We start from the raw sequence: 17,689 nt of genomic DNA on the forward strand, positions 1-17,689 counted from the left end.
CAACTATAGAATATATTTTATTATATGTATTGCTGCAGAAATTTCACAAGACTTTTTTGGAGATATTTTTCAAATTTATTAAAAAAAACAAAAACTTGTGTAACCTGACCAACATATTCACAGTAATATAGAAACAGTGTGCAAGTAGCTGAAATTCACTGTGTACTGTATATTTTTCCCACTCTATTTCAAATGTTGCTGGAATAGAAAATAAAGTAAGTTGAAATCTGATACAACGATTTTGGTGCACTGAATTACATATTACCATAGAACACTATTGATCACTTTGTTGATTTAAAAAAAAATACACAGCAATGTCTCCATTGTTACATTTATTTTTAACTTAACTACATTTAACTACAGAGCCCCGCAAGGGACATTGGAGGAAAAAAAAAAGATGAACTTTAGTGAAATCTCGCAAAATAGGCTGCAATCCTTCACAGGTCGCATTTGAAGGCTGAGTCGGTGTATCCTTCGTGGCTACTTAGTTTTAATATTACTCTTTCTGGGTGACAAAATAAACTTTTAAGATATTTACAGGCATGAATGTAGCTGTGTAAACTTCAAATATCTGCACTTTTTATCAAGACATCAATTATTTGCAAAAGTGCACCGACGTTTTCGGAGACATCTGTTACCCACCAGCTCAAAGCTGACCGGGAGGTCGAGGCCCACTAGAGCTGGGGGGAACACCGCACTCGCAAAAGTTTTGCGAGATCTCACAGAAGTCCATCTTCTTCTTTTTTTTTTTTTCTGCAATGTCCCTTGCGGGGCTCCGTATTTAAGTACTTGAATCATATATTCAGGATTTAGGAAAGTTTTTCATCTGACACCGATTTATCATGTGAGTTTTCTTTAGAAGTCAAGTTTTTTTGTCAGATTTGAGAAGTACACTTTTTTGTTTTCTTTTTTTAAAACATGAAATATTTGAAAAGTTTTTATTGTTTTTACTTTTAAACTTTTTGAGGTCTAAGTTGTCATCGGCATTGACCTCAACCCTAACATTAACCCTATGCAAACAGAATATGAGTAAAGTGATATATTGGACTGTACTACTTTACTGGAAGAACGCAAAGGCTCACGAATTTGCTCAAATTGGTCTCATCCTGAAGAACACAAATATTTGGTCACTTTCAAATAAAAAATAAAGACGCTTATTGGCTTTTCCTAAAATTATTTAATTTGACCTGAATCAATACAAGTTTTTAGTTACTGAAACTAAAGAAGACTTCAGGGAACACTAAAATGGTTAACAATTTAAAGCTGTTCTGCAGCAATGGAGGTTGATCAAGCCTTGAAAATTGGTGCTATTAATTCCTACAGGTGTCCCAACTTTTCTGGATCACTTACACCCCCCTCTGTCTGCATAAAAGCAGTGTGGGAACACACTGTGTTACCAGACCCTAATGAGCATCAGTTGAACAGTATTGTACAGCAGAAAGCAGTGTGTTGCTACAAAAATGGCGAGAAAAAGACAATTAACAGTGGAAGAGAGCCAGACCATCATAACAATTAAAAATTTAGGTCTGTCCTACAGAGAAATTGCAAAGAAAGTCAAGGTGTCAGTGAGTACAGTTTCCTTCAACATCAAGAGGCACTCAGAAACTGGGCAAACTCTGACAGGAAGAGGTCTACTCTGGCAGACCCAAAGCCACAACTGAATCAGAGGACAAGTTTCTGTGAGTTAACAGCTTGAATGATAAGCGGCTCACAGGACAACAGCTTCAAGCACAGCTTAATGTCGTAGTAAGCAAGTCTCAGTTTCAACTATGAAAAGAAGACTTTGAGCTGCAGGTTTGACAGGACGAGTTGCAGCAAGAAAGCCATTGCTAAGGTGTAGGGATGGGTATCGTTTAGGTTTTATCCGATACCGGTGCCAAACCAGTACTTTTGAAATGGTGCCAGTGCTTAAACGGAGCTCGAACTGGTGCTTAAGGAATGGAGAACACAAACTTTGTCCAAAAACCTCTCATGTTTAGCTGTTTTTTTGTAAAAAGATAACAATGTTAGCCTTTTCTGCGGCTATAGGGCATATATGGCATCACTCTGGGCTGGAAGCAGTTCTTAAACAATGGAAAAACACAAACTTTGTCCAAAAACCTCTCATGTTTAGCTGTTTTCCACTTTTTCTTTGGACATTTTAGCCTTTTTGGCCAGGGTGAAGGGAGTATCTGCCATCAAACAAGAAGACAGCCACATGTAACTACAACGGTGTTTGCTAGTTCACCTTACATGCATTAATTTAATAACGTGGTTAGCCTACTCAACATAAATTACACACGAACAGCATTAAGCTACTCGCCCAGAGAAGAACGGCTGCTGCTGCCATCATCATCCGTCATCATTTCTGCTACACTGGCAGAGCTAGGGGCCGGGACTCTCCTCTTCGGGTTCTTGAGGGATGTTGCTAACTCCAGGTCCGATAACAGGCACCACACCCGCAGTAGATGTGCTTGGTGTGAGGTCTTGCAGCAAGCTATCAAATATGATGGATTTCGGCTTTTAAAAAAATGCTATGCGTCTCCAGGTTCGTCGTCAGATTTGAGGTTTTACCTCCTTTGCACAGTATCACAGTATCACCATAAAGCACTTGTTGCAAGCTGCTGAGTTTGCATCTTTTGCTGTGAAATACAGCCAGACTTTTGACCGCTTCGCCTTGGGCATTTTTAATCTGTAGCTCTGCTCTAAAAGAACGTACGTATCTGGGCCCGCCTACTATCCTTGCAAAGGTAAAATGATTGGCTAGAATCCAAAGTGTATGACATCTCAGGGGAAAAAAAGCACTGAAATATGCGCTGCTTTTCGGTCTAGTTACTACCGTTTATGTCAGAAGATACCGGTACCCATCCCTACTAAGGTGTCATAATAAGACAAAAAGGCTTGCCTAGGTCACGAAACGCCACCATTGGACTACTGAAAACTAGAAGAAGGTATTATGGACTTATGAATCAAAATTTGAAATCTTTGGTTAATCAAGCAGGATCTTTGTACGCCGTCAAGTAGGTGAAAAGATTGTTCCACAGTGTGCGCCATCCACTGTCAAAATGGAGGAGGAAGTGTGATGGTCTGGGGCTGTTTTGCTGGATCCAGGGTTGGTGATTTGGACAGAATGAGCAGCACCCTGAACCAAAACAGCTACCACAGCATTCTGCAGCACCATGCAATACCTTCTGCGCCTAGTTGGTCAGAGGTTCATCCTACAGCAAGATAATGACCCAAAACATAAGTCCAACCTATGCCATAACTACCTCAGGAAAAAAGAACAAGATGGTAAGCTTGAAAACATGGAGTGGCAGCACAGTCTCCAGACTTAAACCCCATCGATCTGGTTTAGGATGAAAAGGACAGAAGAGTGAAAGCAAAGCAAACTACAATGGCCATACATTTATGGGAACTTCTGCAACACATATGGGAAGAACTCTGTGAAGAATATTTGATTCCTACTGTAGGAAGAATGCCACAAGTGTGCTCGGCTGTTATATCTGCCAAAAGTGGCTACTTTAATGAGTGAAAAGTTTAGAATAGATTTTGTCTATAAACTGATTCAATGATTTCTTTTTTAACTCCAATTGCTTGTTTATACTATGCTTTCATTTCAGTGTGCAATGAGACACTAAACTTCATAATTTTCAATTAGAAAAATAGAAAAATTGGGAGTGTTTTAAAACTTTTGACCAATAGTTTATGTGAATGTTGACTGTGGAATTCAACTAAAGGTCATCAAAATTTCTCTGATTGTAACATTTGACAATAACAATAATGGACTGCTTCCAAAACCTTAAATTACACCATAACCCTAATCAAGAGAAGGGCTTTCATGCTCTTTTGGAGGATCATTTTTTATTTATACATAAGTTATTTCTTGTTTTGCTGTTTCCTTGTGACTACGAAGTTAAAAAGGTATGAACATTTAGCGGCAAAGCCACTAACTTATCACTAATGAGGTCAACTGCCCAGGATGATCACTGCTGTGAGTAAGAGGCTCATGACTTTAAGATAATCATTCACATCTATATCTTTACCTTTATATTTAAGTTGTTATCTTATCGACGCCAAAACCAAAGCAGAGCTGGCAAATACATCTGACATCCAGTGGTTAAGTTTAAATATTGGCCAGTCCATATTTTCCCAACTTAAACTTTATCTCAGGTATATCTCTCATTAGTTATTCGGGTGATACAAACTCTTGAACTCAAACCATTTGCTTGAGAAATAATCTAACATCTTGACATCTTTGTCTGACTCTTTCAGAGATGTGCCATCCAAACTTGCTGGCACTTGCAGTGCTGCTATGCTCCACATTGTTGGTAAATGGAGGGAAAGTCTTGGTGTTCCCACTGGATGGAAGTCACTGGATCAACATGAATATCATCATCGCAGAGCTTCACTCCAGAGGTCATGAAGTCACAGTGGTGCGGCCAAACGACACCTGGTACATCAAGTCAGAGTCCCCCCACTACAAGACCATCACTATAAATTCCTCGGCCGGATTTGATGAAGAGCGCTTTGGGGGATTTGTTATGAAAATACTAGACATGCATCAACAAGGTGCTTCTCTTTGGACTCGATTATCAATGGAGTATGACCTGATGACACATTTTTATCAAATGCATGTGAAGGTGCTTGAAATGGTGGAAGGAATGTTTGAGGATACCAAGCTGATGCAGAGCCTCCATGATGCCAAATATGATTTGGTTCTTACTGATCCTGGGATTGGCACAGGTGCTCTTATGGCTCGCCAATTGCATCTTCCACTTGTCTTCAATGTCCGATGGACTATTCAGGGTGAAGGCCATTTTGCAATTGCACCTTCCCCACTCTCTTACATACCTACACCAGGGTCAGAGCTGACTGACAAGATGACTTTCATTCAGCGTGTCCAGAATATGCTCTACTTTTTCTTCTCAACTTTACAAATTTGGTATATGACAGAATCAACTTACAAACCATTTGTCCATCGTCAATTTGGCAGTGATGTACATTACATGGAGCTGTTTCAGTCAGCAGACATCTGGTTGATGAGAAACGATTTCACCTTTGAGTTCCCTCGACCCACAATGCCAAATGTTGTCTACATGTCAGGATTTCAGTGCAAACCCTCCAAGCCCCTGTCTAAAGAGCTAGAGGACTTTGTGCAGAGTTCAGGTGAACATGGTGTCATTGTGATGACACTGGGATCTATAGTGGAAAAACTTCCAGAGGACATCGCTGAAGACATTGCTGCTGCTTTTGCAGAACTTCCTCAGAAGGTGATTTGGAGGCACAAAGGCAAAAGACCATCCACCCTTGGTAATAACACGTGAATCTTGGACTGGTTACCCCAAAATGACCTCCTGGGTCACCCCACGACCAGAGTGTTTGTGGCCCATGGAGGCACCAATGGGATACAGGAGGCCGTTTACCACGGTGTGCCCCTGGTTGGCCTGCCACTTATGTTTGACCAGGCTGATAACTTCTTCAGGATGAAAGCAAGAGGTGTGGCCAAAGTCCTTGATATTGCAACAGTGAACAAAGAAAACTTCTTGGAGGCGCTAAAGGAGGTACTCTACCAACCATCCTACAGGGAGAAGATGAAGGAGCTGTCCAGCATCCAAAGAGATCAGCCTATGAAACCGCTGGACCGAGCCATGTTCTGGATCGAGTTTGTCATGCGGCACAAAGGAGCGGCGCACTTAAGGACGGAGTCTTACAAGATGTCCAGCATCCAGTACTACTCGATCGATGTGGCAGCCTTTCTGCTGGCAGTTACTTTGCTAGTATTTACCATTTTTGTTTCAGCAGTCAGGTTTCTGATGTGTAAGTTTTACAGAAACAAAGTCAAAAAGGAATGATGATTTTTATGCTTGTCATCTGTTCTCTATTCAGGAGAAGGACAGAGATAAATTTGTACTGGTAGTGCAACAAACCTGAGTGTGTGCTCAGCGCAGCAATGCAAATCTCACAATTGTCTAATAAACTCGGTTTAATCACATTTCAGATGTGTTTTTGTTGTTGTTTTTTTTTTTCAATCTTAAAAACTTAAAATGTATATAATTTTCAGTGTTTTTCAGTAAAAAGTTAGAAAATGAGGCAAGTAAATCAATAAATTAGTTACGGGTTTAAATTCATGTGACTTAGAATATTTTGCTGTTGTAAACACTTTAAGAATCACCACATTTCCTAAAATTGTCTAACAGTTAAACAGGGAGATAATTAAATTTTCCTACACCCGTATGGTGATGATGTTTAAACCTTCATTAAGAGCACATAAGAAGATTTTGGCCTCATGCAGTGCTCAACTATAGAACATATTTTATTATATGTATTGTTGTAGAAATATTACAGAATTTGATGGTGATATTTTTCATGTGCATAAAAAAAACTTCTGTAACCTGACCAACATATTGACAGTAATATAGAAACAGTGTGCAAGTAGCTGAAATTCACTGTGTACGGTATATTTTTCCCACTCTATTTCAAATGGTGCTGGAATAGAAAATAAAGTAAGTTGAAATCTAATACAACTATTTTGGTGCACTGAATTACATATTACCATAGAACACTATTGATCACTTTGTTGATTTAAAAAATATATATACAGCAATGTCTCCATTGTTAAATGTAGTTAAGTTAAAAATAAATGTAACTACAGAGCCCCACAAGAGACATTGGAGGAAAAAAAAAATAAAGATGAACTTCAGTGAAATCTCGCAAAATAGGCTGCAATCCTTCACAGGTCGCATTTGAAGGCCGAGTCGGTGTATCCTTCGTGGCCCAACCTATCCCAGAATTCATAACACGGCCCAGCCAATTCCAGTTTCTAACAATGGCGGCAAATATCTGGACTTTTTATCAAGACATCAATTATTTGCAAAAGTGCGCCGATGTTTTCGGAGACATCTGTTACCCACCAGCTCAAAGCTGACCGGGAAGTCGAGGCCCACTAGAGCTGGGGGGAACACCGTACTCGCAAAAGTTTTGCGAGATCTCACAGAAGTTCATCTTCATTTTTTTTTCTGCAATGTCCCGTGTGAGGCTCCGTATTTAACTACTTGAATCATATATTCAGGATTTATGAAAGTTTTTCATCTGACACCGATTTATCGTGTGAGTTTTCTTTACAAGTCAAGTTCTTATTGTTTTTACTCTTTAACTTTTTGAGGTCTAAGTCATCACTGGCAATGACCCCAACCCTAACATTAACCCTATGCAAACAGAATATGAGTAAAGTGATATATTGGACTGTACTACTTTACTGGAAGAACGCAAAGGCTCACGAATTTGCTCAAATTGGTCTCATCCTGAAGAACACAAATATTTGGTCACTTTCAAATAAAAAATAAAGACGCTTATTGGTTTTTCCTAAAATTATTTAATTTGACCTGAATCAATACAAGTTTTTAGTTACTGAAACTAAAGAAGACTTCAGGGAACATTAAAATGGTTAACAATTTAAAGCTGTTCTGCAGCAATGGAGGTTGATCATGCCTTGAAAGCTGGTGCTACTAATTCCTACAGGTGTCCCAACTTTTCTGGATCACTTGCACCCCCCTCTGTCTGCATAAAAGCAGTGTAGGAACACACTGTGTTACCAGACCCTAATGAGCATCTGTCAGTGCGCCCCAGGGTGGCTGTGGCTACAATGTAGCTTGCCATCATCAGTGTGTGAATGTGTGTGTGAATGGGTGGATGACTGGATATGTAAAGCGCTTTGGGGTCCTTAGGGACTCGTAAAGCGCTATATAAATACAGGCCATTTACCATTTTGAACAGTATTGTACAGCAGAAAGCAGTGTGTTGCTACAAAAATGGCGAGAAAAAGACAATTAACAGTGGAAGAGAGCCAGACCATCATAGCAATTAAAAATGTAGGTCTGTCTTACAGAGAAATTGCAAATAAAGTCAAGGTGTCAGTGAGTACAGTTTCCTTCAACACCAAAAGGCACTCAGAAACTGGGCAAACTCTGACAGGAAGAGGTCTACTCTGGCAGACCCAAAGCCACAACTGAATCAGAGGACAAGTTTCTGAGAGTTAACAGCTTGAATGATAAGCGGCTCACAGGACAACAGCTTCAAGCACAGCTTAATGTCGTAGTAAGCAAGTCTCAGCTTCAACTATGACAAGAAGACTTTGAGCTACAGGTTTGAAAGGACGAGTTGCAGCAAGAAAGCCATTGCTAACGTGTCATAATAAGACAAAAAGGCTTGCCTGGGTCATGAAACGCCACCATTGGACCACTGAAAACTAGAAGAAGGTATTATGGACTGACGAATCAAAACTTGAAATCTTTGGTTAATCAGGCAGGATCTTTGTACGCCATCGAGTAGACGAAAAGATTGACTTTGACTTTGACTGTGGAACAAAGTCAAAGTCAACTTTATTTGTCAATTCTGCCACATGTACAGGACATACAGAGAATAGAAATTTCGTTACTCTCAAACCCTAGATGAAATAGCAAATGAACATTTAAATATAAGAGAGTGATTAAAAAATGCAAATAAAATAAATTAAAAAGTAAAAATTTAAATAAATACAATACAATTTAACAAGAAAGCTATGCAATATACAATATACAATATTCAGGTAAGGGTAAATGACATTGAGTGTAAACCAGGCAGAGTAGTGCAAATAGGCAAATAGTGCAAATGGAGATTTAGTAATATACGGTAAGAGATAGTATAACAACAAAGTCTTATGAGGTAATGGCAGTCCAATGCTCCACAAAGTGACTGGTAACTGGTGCAGGCCAGTGAGTGAGTCAGAGAGTGTGTGTGTGTGTGTGTGTGTGTGTGTGTGTGTGTGTGTGTGTGTGTGTGTGTGTGTGTGTGTGTGACAGAGTTCAGTGAGACCATGGAGGAGAAGAGGGGAGAGGGGGCAGAATCGGGAGGGAGTTAAGCTTCCTGACAGCCTGATGGATGAAGCTGTCCTTCAGTCTGCTGGTCCTGGCCTGGAGACTCCGCAGTCTCCTCCCTGACGGCAGCAGCTTGAAGAAGCTTTACATTGGGTGCGTGGGATCAGCCGCTATGCAAAGGGCTTTTTTAGTGAGACGGGTGCTGTAAATGTCCTGGAGGGAGGGGAGAGAGACACCAATGATCCTCTCTGCAGCTCTCACTATGCGTTGGAGGGTTCTATGACAGGACGCATTGCAGGCTCCAAACCACACAGTGATGCAGCTCGACAGGATGCTCTCGATGGTGCCTCTGTAGAAAGTGTACATGATGGGGGCTGGTGCTCCTGCTCTTCTTAGTTTGCGGAGAAAGAAGAGACGCTGCTGTGATTTCACTGTGATTTCACAGTGTGTGCCATCCACTGTCAAACATGGAGGAGGAAGTGTGACGGTCTGGGGCTGTTTTGCTGGATCCAGGGTTGGTGATTAGGACAGAATGAGCAGCACCCTGAAACAAAACAGCTACCACAGCATTCTGCAGTGCCATGCAATACCTTCTGCGCCTAGTTGGTCAGAGGTTCATCTTACAGCAAGTATTAGGAAAATATATTTTCTAGTATTTATTTGCTGTGTATTTTGTTTTATGCATTGAATAACAGGCCAGTATATTACAGGCCACTTTTCAGTTATAAACTGTGTCATAGGTCATTGCTTAGCAGAGATGGGCAGTAACGCCTTACTTGTAACACTGATTACTTTTTTCAAGTAACGAGTAAAGTAAGGGATTACTATTGCAAAAACGGTAATTAGATTACCGTTACTTTCCCATAGGAACGCTGCGTTACTGCGTTACTAAAACCGTGATTTTTTTGTCAGAATGTCTCACGACAGTGACGTAAGCGAGTGCGCTGTTAGTGACAACAGCTGTGTGCAGATCAACAATGGATCATATATCGAGTGCAGGAGAGCGTATGAGCGTGCAGCGTTTAAAGCGTGGAAGTACTGACCTTACTTTGAGTTTGATTCCATAAAAAATAACAAAAACATTAGCGTCCATCGTGCGTGGGAAGAAAACTTCTTTTTACAGCGAAAAAAACCCCAAAACTTCCAAGCAAGCACCAAGTGCACAACGACGTAATGGGAAATTCACAGAGAAACTCGCGGATTCTTCAACTGACCGCGGCACACCTGCACCAGGGTAAACCTCCGCCTCCCACAGTCCTGCTTTACAGGTGAAAATAGAGCAACAGGATCGCTGAGTCTTTGACTTTATTTATTTTCTGCTGTGTTTTACTTGCATCTATTTGAAAGAGTGAGTGTAAACACAAAAAATATTTTATTTTATGTGCGGGAATGTGTAGAAAATAGGTTTAAATGTTAAACTAATTTATTAAAGTCAGAGAATGTTGCATATAATTAAATTTTTACTTGATGCATAAAGTTAAAAGATTAAAACTGATAAAACAAGTTAAAAAAAAGAGACTTTTCCATTTGATTACATTTTGTATGATGGATTATGTAGAAAAAGTAGAATTGGGCTGAAAGATCTATCGCTTTATCACCTATTCAGGTTGTAAATCGTGTTTTTAAAAAGTAACTAAGTAATTATTACTTTTGAAAATAAGTAATCAGTAAAGTAACGGGATTACTTTTTGGGGGAAGTAATCAGTAATTAGTTACTGATTACTTTTTTCTTTTTTCAAGTAACTTGACCAACACTGTTGCTTAGCAAGACTGAAACTGTGCAGAATAGGAAGCTGCAGAGTTGCAGAGAGCATGGCGTGCGTTTGCTCTGCTAAGAGAGAACAAAAGGAAACCCTGGGGCAAGAGGCAGTTAAGAAAGATTTCTAAGTAATTGCATAAGATCACGGAAAAAGGAATTGTGTCTTACTGTCACTAACAGTAACTGATGCGTGTTATGTTATCTGCTTACGCATGAGGGGGCGTGAAACCTGACATATAAAACAGTATGACATGTGCTTCCTCTTTGAGATCTATGCAGAGGGTGACGTTGTGTACATCTCCCACATATGTGTTTAATAAATAATTGTTGTTGACTGGACTTGATCTGAGTATTGGTTGTTTATTCTCAGCACATTGTGATATTATTCTGTTATTATATGTTACCTTATATGTAATCAAAATAGTTGAATTATGTTAACTGCTGTAGATCATATTATACCCTTTAACATAGAGTGTGTGATCAGTATGTAGTTTTAGTTTGCATTATACTTCTGACTTAAAAGAGTGTGAAAATCATTCGATCTATTGGTTTGACCTGTATTACTCAACACTGTTGAATGTATTACATTGTTTCTTGACATTTCATACTGCTGAATCATGAAGAGAATGTTGTGTGCAGAGGACCTTGTCCAGATAATAGAAGAAACAGACCACATTCCTTTGGTGAAGAGCAGAAAGACAGGGAGCAGAGGTCATAAATTAGGCGCCGTAAGAGAGAAAGAATGTTAATGTTTGGTCTTTTATGACTAGGTGGGGGCCACTAGAGACTATAAAAAGCTGAGCAACCCGTCACCATTTTGAGACATGCTGTCGAACCTCTGCAGGCATCTCTCCCGTCCGGACGTTGTAATGCTCTGACTGTTGAATTGTATGGAAATAAATGATTGTTGATTGAGCATTTATACACCGAGTATTGTCCTTCCTTCAGCCCAAAGATTCAAAGAATTGGGTGATTTCAACAACATCAAAAAAGAATCGGGACAGTTTTTGGTGTTTCTGCCCGGTTGATGTGAGTCTGAGTGTTAAATTGAGGAGGACAGAGTCCAGTGTCAGACGGACAGGAATCAGCAGATCAATCGGGTGGACGGGGCCCACTAAATTAAAGGTAAGCACAACCTTTTGATTAATAACTGAATTGTGCTGAATTGGAAAGCTAAACTAAATTAGCACTTTCGTTTGTGGTACTGAATCTGATACATATCTGATGTTTTAGAAAGCGACTGCTGTTTGAATGTCATGTCGCGTTACGTCACTGACACAAGACAGACGCCAATTATCAGCACCGCAGAAGCGCCCGAGAAGACATCGTGAACGCTTCCTGGCCATCCAGTGAAACATGAACATTTTATTTGTACTGTATAATCTGCAGATTCTGACAGAAATCTGCAACTATCCTTTGAAGCACCGCTCCTCTCTAAAACAGCAATAAGGATAATTATTAGGCCATATGTAAATAACACCATAACTTTATAACTTAAAGCACAATTGGGAAACAAAGTCCGAAACAACTCTTTACATTAAGGGCCATCAGTCAAACAATACTGTTTGGTCTGGGTCTAAACAGAGCGCGTTGTGTGACGTCTTCTTTTGCGCATGTGGGCCTCTTTGAGGGTTCACACTAGAGCACGTTTGCTGTCACATTTTATTTGTAGTGTGAACAAGCAGACAAAAAAAAATCGGATTAGATCAAAAAATCTGAATTGAGCATTAAGACTTGCAGTGTGAACGCAGCCTTAGTTGGAAACTGTGGTCCTTAGACTGAGTGTATCAAAGCAACGAGGATGTGGTTCTGATTGTGTTGTTTTTGTTAGACTCAATACAGACGAGTGAAAGCTAGAGCTGGGTGTAAGTATTATTCATTCATCTCTCCTCACTATTCCCCCTGCTTAAGGGCACAACATTAGGTTTCACATGATTACATTTAATGAAGGACTAAAGACTTATTTGCTGCATGAGTAAAGTGAAATATTGGACTGTACCACTTTACTGGTAGAACATGAAGGATCAAGAATTTGCTCAAATTGATCTTATCCTGAAGAACAGAAATGTCTGTCTCTTTCAAATAAGAAATTAAGAAGCTTATTAGTGTTTCCTTACATTATTTAATTTAAACTGAATCAATGCAAGTCTTTAGCTACTGAAACCAAAGAAGACTTGAATATGGGCTCAAAATGTGGTCATAAATATTTTGTACTTGTAAAAAAAGATTTGTGTGTGTGTGTAAAAAAGATTTGTGTGTGTGTGTAAAAAAGATTTGTGTGTGTGTAAAAAAGATTTGTATGTGCGTAAAAAAGATTTGTGTGTGCGTAAAAAAGATTTGTGTGCGTAAAAAAGATTTGTGTGTGGACTTAGAAAAAAAACCCCTGCAAGTTACAAGTGCGAATTTTGACCCTATTTTTCTTCCTTTCATCTGATTGGTCAATGTCATGTCAATCACAAATGTAACAATCCAATCGGAGAACAGATGGGTTTGGCTGTCGGAGGGGCGCTTTTTTGAACTGCAGGTCCTTGAAGGGTGATGAAGCTTGAAGCTGCAGGATCTCTATATAAATATCCGATAGCAGCTAGGTCCCCTAACTTTCAGTAGCTGTTGAAAGGATAAAGTTGTGGTATATCAGTGGTTAGAAATACCATTATTACTTTAGGATTAGTTTAACACAAAGTCAGGGCTGACCCATGACCATTGCTGTGAGTCACAGTGCGCAGCATAAAAGTCCTTTCACATCGGATGCAGGATACGCTGCTAATGCTAACTGCTAACTAAAAGCAAAGGATCCAGAATTTGTTACGCTGGCTGCTGGGCTCTGTGGGTTTTTGCAGCAGCTCTACCTGTACTAGATGCACCTGCTCCTTGTCTTTTCTATCTCTGACTTTATGTCCTCTACAAGAGTTTCTGTTTTTTTTTTGCTGGTTCCTCAAATGTTCAATAAAAACATGTATGCTAATTCATAACGAAGAAAGCTTTGTAATGAAGACTGTCATTTCCAAAACACTGCCCGCCCCCACCCCGCGGTCCGCAGCTCTGTTGAAAAGGCTGTGGAAGTCCCTGTATTAAACACGTAGACCTGTGACACAAAAATCACCAAACTCGGACGACCACAGACTGTTTTCCTTCGTGGTGATGAAGGAAAACGCTGGGTTGGCATGTAAAAGGGCATTTATTCCCTTCAAAGACCTGCAGTTCAAAAAAAGCGCCCCTCCGACAGCCAAACCCATCTGTTCTCTGATTGGATTGTTACATTTGTGATTGACATGACATTGACCAATCAGATGAAAGGAAGAAAAATAGGGTCAAAATTCGTACTTGTAACTTGCAGGGGTTTTTTTTTCTAAGTCAACACACAAATCTTTTTTACGCACACACAAATCTTTTTTACGCACACACAAATCTTTTTTACGCACACACAAATCTTTTTTACGCACACACAAATCTTTTTTACACATACAAATCTTTTTTACGCACACACAAATCTTTTTTACACATACAAATCTTTTTTACAAGTACAAAATATTTATGACCACATTTTGAGCCCATACTTGAAGGACAATCTCATAGTGTTTAGAGTTTCACCTTAGTTTCTTATTTCTTATTTTGCTTTTTGTGACTGCGATGTTAAAAAGGTATGAAAATTTAGCAGCAAAGTCACTAACTTATCACTAATGAGGTCAACTGTACGAGATGCTCACTGCTGTGAGTAAGAGGCTCATGACTTTAAGATAATCATTCACATCTTTATCTTAACCTTTAAATTTACGTTTTTATCTTATCTAAGCCAAAACCAAAGCAGAGCTGGCAAATACGTCTGACATCCAGTGGTCAAGTTTAAATATTGGCCAGTCCATATTTTCTCAACTTAAACTTTATCTCAGGTATTTCTCCTTATTTATTAGGGTGATTCAAACTCTTAAACTCAAACTCCATCTCCTCATAAGAGATGATCTAACATCCTGACATCTTTGTCTGACTCTTTCAGAGATGTGCCATCCAAACTTGCTGGCACTTGCAGTGCTGCTATACTCTACATTGTTGGTAAATGGAGGGAAAGTCTTGGTGTTCCCTGTGGATGGAAGTCACTGGATCAACATGAATATCATCATCGCAGAGCTTCACTCCAGAGGTCATGAAGTCACAGTGGTGCGGCCAAACAACACCTGGTACATCAAGTCAGAGTCCCCTCACTACAAGACCATCACTATAAATTCCTCGGTCGGATTTGATGATGAGCGCTTTGGGGATTTTGTTATGAAAATACTAGACATGCGTCGACAAGGTGCTTCACTGTGGACTCGATTATCAATGGAGCATGACTTAGTGAAACAGATGTATCAAATACATGTCAAGGTGCTTGAGATGGTGGAGGGAATGTTTGAGGATACCAACCTGATGCAGAGCCTCCGTGATGCCAAATATGATTTGGTTCTGACTGATCCTACGATTGGTACAGGTGTTCTTATGGCTCACCGTCTGCATCTTCCACTTGTCTTTAATGTCCGATGGACTATTCAGGGTGAAGGCCATTTTGCAATTGCACCTTCTCCACTCTCTTACATTCCCATACCCCTGTCAGAGCTGACTGACAAGATGACTTTCATTCAGCGTGTCCAGAATATGCTCTACTTTTTCTTCTCAACTTTAAAAATTTGGTATATGACAGAATCAAACTACAAACCATTTGTCCATCGTCATTTTGGCAGTGATGTACATTACATGGAGCTGTTTCAGTCAGCAGACATCTGGCTGATGAGAAACGATTTCACCTTTGAGTTCCCTCGACCCACAATGCCAAATGTTGTCTACATGTCAGGATTTCAGTGCAAACCCTCCAAGCCCCTGCCTAAAGAGCTAGAGGACTTTGTGCAGAGCTCGGGTGAACATGGTGTCATTGTGATGACACTGGGGACGCTGGTAGAAGAACTTCCAGAGGACATCGCTGAAGACATTGCTGCTGCTTTTGCAGAACTTCCTCAGAAGGTGATTTGGAGGCACAAAGGCAAAAGACCATCCACCCTTGGTAATAACACGCGAATCTTGGACTGGTTGCCCCAAAATGACCTCCTGGGTCACCCCAAGACCAGAGTGTTTGTGGCCCATGGAGGCACCAATGGGATACAGGAGGCCGTTTACCACGGTGTGCCCCTGATTGGCCTGCCACTTATGTTTGACCAGGCTGATAACTTCTTCAGGATGAAAGCAAGAGGTGTGGCCAAAGTCCTTGATATTGCAACAGTGAACAAAGAAAACTTCTTGGAGGCGCTAAAGGAGGTACTCTACCAACCATCCTACAGGGAGAAGATGAAGGAGCTGTCCAGCATCCAAAGAGATCAGGCTATGAAACCGCTGGACCGAGCCATGTTCTGGATCGAGTTTGTCATGCGGCACAAAGGAGCGGCGCACTTAAGGACGGAGTCTTACAAGATGTCCAGCATCCAGTACTACTCAATCGATGTGGCAGCCTTTCTGCTGGCAGTTATTCTGCTAGTATTTACCATTTTTGTTTCAGCAGTCAGGTTTCTGTTGCGTAAATTATTTTACAGAAACAAAGTCAAAAAGGAATGATGATTGTGTTGCAAAATTTGTAACCACTTACTTCTGTATTTAGTTTCTGAAAATGAGCTCAATATAAATGTTTTTTGAATTTTCATCTCGTCAAGTGTGAATACAGATAAACAAGACAATGTTGCTGACTGACATTACTGATTATGTATAATCTTTATAATCCATACATGTACCCTTCAAAAAGTTAAATGAAATTAAAATGTAATTACAGGGGAAAAAAACATTCGCAATTTGGCCATTATATTTACCATAATACAGACACAGTGTGCAATATATATAATGAAAACCATACTGTTGCACTGTCTTACCTGTCAGCATTAATCACAATCTGTCAGGATTGGTTATTTAAGAAAATGGCTAAATGTTTTTATTGCTGATGTAATTATTAATCTTGCTATATTAATAATTACTACATGATTTTGGGATTTCTGCTATCTAATTAGTTTGCAGCTTCAAAAAACACAATTAAAATTCTTAATAATAGTTTTGTCTTTTAAACCTTTGATGTCTACAAATGTTTGGACACACCTTCTCATTTAATGGGTTTTCTTTATTTTCTTGAGTATTTACATTGTAGACTCTCTGTCAAGGCATCAAAACTATGAATAAACACATACCGAATTTAAACAAAAAAGTGTGAAATAACTCAAAAAATATTTTTGATTTTAGATTCTTCAAAATAGCCTCCCTTTGCTTAGATTACTGCTATGCACACTCTTGGCTTAATCTCGTTCAGCTTCATGTCGTCTCTATTTTTTGAGGCGACTGAGGTCCTTCAACATCTGCCAGAAAATGCTGAGGATTTTCTATGAGTCTGTGGTGGCCAGTGCGATCCTCTATGCTGTTGCATGCTGGGGGAGCAGGCTGAGGGTCGCAGATGCCAACAGACTTAATAAACTGATCCGTAAGGCCAGCAATGTTGTGGGGATGGAGCTGGACTCCCTCAAGGTGGTGTCGGAGAGGCGGATGCTGTCCAAGATAAAGACAATGTTGGATAACACCTCCCACCCACTCCATGACATGTTGGTCAGTCACAGGAGCTCGTTCAGTGAGAGACTGAGATTACCGAAAAGCACCACTGAACGACACAGGAAATCATTCCTGCCTGTGGCCATCTCCCTGTACAACGCATCCACTTAACACACTGTTTGCTGCTACAACTACACATGTTTCTTTTCCAAATATTTATTTATAAGTGACTTATGTATGTATGTATGTATATATATGTATATATTGTACTATTCTTAGTTAGCGTATTGTCTGTCTTGTCTTAATGTTGGTTTAAAATGGAGCACTGTAACAAAAAATAATTTCCCCCAGGGATCAATAAAGTATTCTGATTCTGATTCTGATGAGGTCACGCGAAATACTTTTCCGACAGTCTTGAACGAGTTTCCAGAGATCACAAGCACTTGTTGGCCTTTTTGCCTTCACTTTGCTGTCCATATCATCCCAAACCATCTCAATTGGGTTTAGGTCAGGTGACTATGGAGGCCAGGCCATCTGGCACAGCACTCTATCA

The 17,689-nt window shown here is 39.9% G+C and overlaps 1 protein-coding gene and 2 pseudogenes across 3 annotated transcripts in view; 2 read left to right on the top strand and 1 right to left on the bottom strand.

Moving 5' to 3' along the window:
• Positions 1 to 17,689, bottom strand: part of sh2d3cb (SH2 domain containing 3Cb) — a 64,248-nt gene that overhangs the window by 24,697 nt on the left and 21,862 nt on the right. The window lies entirely within an intron of this gene.
• LOC112429660 (UDP-glucuronosyltransferase 2B31 pseudogene) lies at positions 4,254 to 5,954 on the top strand (annotated as a pseudogene).
• On the top strand, positions 11,397 to 16,801 carry LOC143421532 (UDP-glucuronosyltransferase 2A2 pseudogene; annotated as a pseudogene). Its single transcript, XR_013101204.1, has 2 exons — positions 11,397 to 11,715; positions 14,585 to 16,801. The product of XR_013101204.1 is annotated as a UDP-glucuronosyltransferase 2A2 pseudogene (transcript).

The sequence above is a fragment of the Maylandia zebra genome, linkage group LG12 (assembly GCF_041146795.1).
Source record: "Maylandia zebra isolate NMK-2024a linkage group LG12, Mzebra_GT3a, whole genome shotgun sequence".
Classification (NCBI taxonomy): Eukaryota; Metazoa; Chordata; class Actinopteri; order Cichliformes; family Cichlidae; genus Maylandia; species Maylandia zebra.